Below are 4,157 nucleotides of genomic sequence, written 5' to 3' on the forward strand. Positions count from 1 at the left end.
GTATATTTGCTTCTCTATCAGCTGAGAGGGAAGAGACACCCCAGTACCAACTAGCACGCTCAGCACCAAGCACTTGGTTTCTAATACCACTAAAGAGCAGGGTAGGGTGCCTGGGAGAAATGGCCAATTCTATGACTGGGCGAGAGAAGATACAAAACGAGCCTGGAGCACCTTTTAGTGCCAGAAAATTTTAAAAGTGCTAAAAAAAAACAAACAAAAACACACTAGAAAAACTTGAGCAACAACATAAAGTAATATCGGATTATAATCCAAAGTATTAAGTGAGCATCTATAGTATAAATAAATGATTAAATAAACATATAAATGGGGAGAAATAGACAAATCTCCAATGCAGAAGGGTTGCAAATACGTTATAGAGAGACTTCACCCTCAAAGAGGTGAAACTAACTTCCCACTTCCTGAGTATGGGCTGCACACATGACCTCCTTCATAGAGAACAGCATGGAAATGGGGGGAAAGAGTAACTTGACAGCAGAGAAACTTCACAAACACTACCTCAGCATGTAATCAGAGTTAATGTGATCAAGGTTAACGTTCACAATGGTAAATGAGGTTGATAATATGCTCCTTAGATAAGATGCAATGAGGATGGCATTTTACCTCTGTGGTCTCAAAAAATTAACCCCACATAACTGTAATTTAATAATGAGAAAGGATCAGACAAATCTTGAGGGGCTGGGTGAAAAAGGTAAAGGGATTAAAAAGTACACATTGGACTTCCGGTCAAGATGGCGGGTAGGTAAACGCGATATTGCCTCCTCCCACAACCACATCAAAGTTACAACTAAACTACAGAACAACCATCATTCAAACCCGCCTGAAAACAAGCTGAATGGCAGTCCTACAACTACGGAATTAAAGCAGCAGCCACGTCCAGACTGGTAGGAGGGGCGGAGGGGACGGGCTGGGCCCACACCCACGTGTGGCGGATAAAAATCAGGAGGCTCCCGCGACTGGGAAGGTCCTTCCTGAGGACTGAGGGGTCCCCGTCCCACACCAGGTGCCCCGCTCAGGGTTCCAGTGCCAGGAAGAGAAGTCCCCATAACTTCTGGCTGGAAAAACCAGTGGGAACTGAGGCTCAGGGAGGCTGAGGTGGCTGGAGCCCCAGGCAGCTCCTTAAAGGGCCCGTGCACGGACTTATCGGACTCTCTCCCTCTAAGCTTGGAGGGGAGGCAGCTCAAGGGGCAGCAGAGACATACAGGGAAGAACTGAGCTGTTTGGCACTGGAGTGAGGGCTGGAGAGGGGGCTTTCTCGGGGACAAACGTACTGTAAGAGGCCTTTGTTCCTTTGGTGAGCCCTTCCCGGGGGCGGCAGACAGAAGCGATATCTGGGACTCCAACAACCTGGCTCACACTGGTAGCCCCGCCCTGGTGACTCCCTGAGGCCCTACCCCACCCCACCCCACCCAACCCAACTCAACTCAACTTTCAAGCCCACCCCACCCAACTTTCAAGCCCACCCAAGCTGTTGCCACTTGCTTAACCATAGGATTGGCCTGTCTTGGATCCTGCTTCAGGTTTTTCCTAAATTCTTTCAAACGAGCAGCATCTGGTCTCAGTGAGCCCCATACCTCTCATTAAGTAATACACTGAAACAAACACAGGGAGGCAGACAAAATGAGGAGACAAAGAAACAGGTCCCAAATGAAAGAACAGAACAAAACCCCAATAAAAGAACTAAGCAAAATGGAGATAAGCAACCTAACAGATGCTGAGTTCAAAATACTGCTTATAAGGATGCTCAATGAACTTAGTGAGGGCCTCAGTGAACTTAGGGAGGGCCTCAAGAGCATAAAAAAGGACCAGTTAGAAATCATGGATACACAGTTAGAATTGAAGAAGGCATTAACTGAAATAAAGAATAATTTACACAGCTTCAATAATAGAGTACGTAAATCCAAGGAGCAAAGCATCGATTTGGAATATAAGGAATCAAAAAATGCCCAATCAGCCCTGGCCAGTTTGGCTCAGCGGTTAGAGCGTCAGCCTGCGGTCCAGAGGGACCCGGGTTCGGTTCCCGCTAAGGGCATGTACCTCGGTTGCAGTTTGTCCCCGGCCCTGGTTGGTCGTGTGGGTGGCAGCCACTCGATGTGTCCCTTTCACGTCGATGTTTCTCTCTCTCTCTCTGTTCCTCTCTCTCCCTCCCACTCTACCTGAACAAAAATGGAAAAATGTCCTCGGGTGAGGATTAAAAAAAAAAAAAAAAATGCCCAATCAGAACAGCAAAAAGAAAAAAGAATCCAAAAAAATGAGGATAGTGTAAGGAGCCTCGGGGAAAACTTCAAGCGTGCCAACATTCGCATCTTGGGGATGCCAGGAGAAGAGAGAGAACAAGAAATCGAAAACCTGTTTGAAACAATAATAGCAGAAAACTTTCCTAACTTGGTGAAGGAAACAGACATACAAGTTTAGGAAGCACAGAGAGTCCCAAACACGATGAACCCCAAGAGGCCCACACCAAGACACATCATCATCAAAATGCAAAAGGTTCAAGACAAAGAGAAAATCTTAAAAGCAGCAAGAGAAAGGCAGCTAGTTACCTACAAGGGAGTTCCCATTAGGCTGTCAGCTGATTTCTCAAAAGAAACTTTGCAGGCCAGAAGGGAGTGGCAAGAAATATTCAGAGTGATGAAAAGCAAGAACCTACAACCAAGATTACTCTATCCTGCAAAGCTGTCGTTTAGAATCGATGGACATATAAAAACTTTCCCAGACAAGAAAAAGTTAAAGGAGTTCATCAATACCAAACCGTTATTATATGAAATGATGAAGGGACTTTTTGAAGAAAAAGATAAAATGTATGAACAAACAAAATGGCAATGAATACATATCTATCAACAATGGAATCTACAAACAAAATGAACAGGCAGAACAGAAACATTCTCATAGATACAGAGAACATTTTGTTGGTTGCCAGTTGGGAGGGAGTTAGGGGAATGGGTGAAAAAGGTGAAGTGATTAAGAAGCACAAAGTCATTGCTAGACTGACAAACCTCAAAGGGAAAGGGGTTGGGGGGTTGGGAAGAAATAAACCAAAGATTTTATGCATAACCAATGGACACAGACAATAGTGTGGGAAAAGGTGGGAGGCGGCCGGAACTGGGGAGAAGGGGGTCAATGGGGGGAAAATGTGGAACATCTGTAATACATTTTACATCCAACAATAAAGATTTGAAAAAATAAAATAAAATAAAATAAAAAATAAAAATAAAATCAATAAAGAAAAAATAATAATAAAAAAATTAAAAGTACACATTGGCAGTTACAAAATAGTCACAGGAATGAAAAAGTCAGCATGAGGAACATAGTCAATAATTTTGTAATCTATGTAGGGTACTGTGCCGTTGAGGGGTTGGAAGTTGGACATTTTGTAACCTTATGTTAAGCACTTTCAACCTTGTGTTTATGCATTCTTGGAATCCTGGCCCTGGGGGAAACCTGTAAATAATTTACATAAATCCACTTGTAACCTGGGGGTACCAATCTGCAAATAAATGGGACTGCCTCCAGAGATCTGGAGCATTTGTTCTCTTGCAAAGCTCTCTCTCACTCCAACCAGCATGTGGTTGTAGGTTCATTGCGTTGCACTGATCTCGGCAGGCCAAGAGACAGCAGGGTACCAGGTGGGAATTAGGGGTGATCACTTCCTAAGTTAACATAAATATCTAACCACTATGCTCTACACCTGAAACTAATATAATATTGAATGTCAGTTGTAAGTGAGAAAAAATTTTTTTTTAATTGTAATCCTCAAATCGCAGCTGAAGGACATTCTACCGAAGACCTGACCAGCATTCCTCAAAACTGTCGGTAAAAATCAAGTGATTTCTGAGAAACTGTGACAGCCAAGAGTAGCCTAAGGTGACGTGACTATTAAATGTAATGTGGAACCCTGGATGGGCTCCTGGGACAGGAAAAGGATATTGAGTTCAAGCTAAGGCAATCTGAATAAGTATGGACTTTAGTTAATAATAATGTATGAGTGTTGGTTCATTAATTGTAACCAATGCACCTTAGTAATGTAAGAAGTTAATAACAGGGGAAACAGGTGTGAGGGACTAATCTTCATAATTTTTCTCTAAACCTAAAACTGTTTTTAAAAGTTTATTTTTAAAAATAAAGTGAATATTACCAAA

The sequence above is a fragment of the Molossus molossus genome, unplaced genomic scaffold, assembly GCF_014108415.1.
Source record: "Molossus molossus isolate mMolMol1 unplaced genomic scaffold, mMolMol1.p scaffold_m16_p_18, whole genome shotgun sequence".
NCBI lineage: Eukaryota > Metazoa > Chordata > Mammalia > Chiroptera > Molossidae > Molossus > Molossus molossus.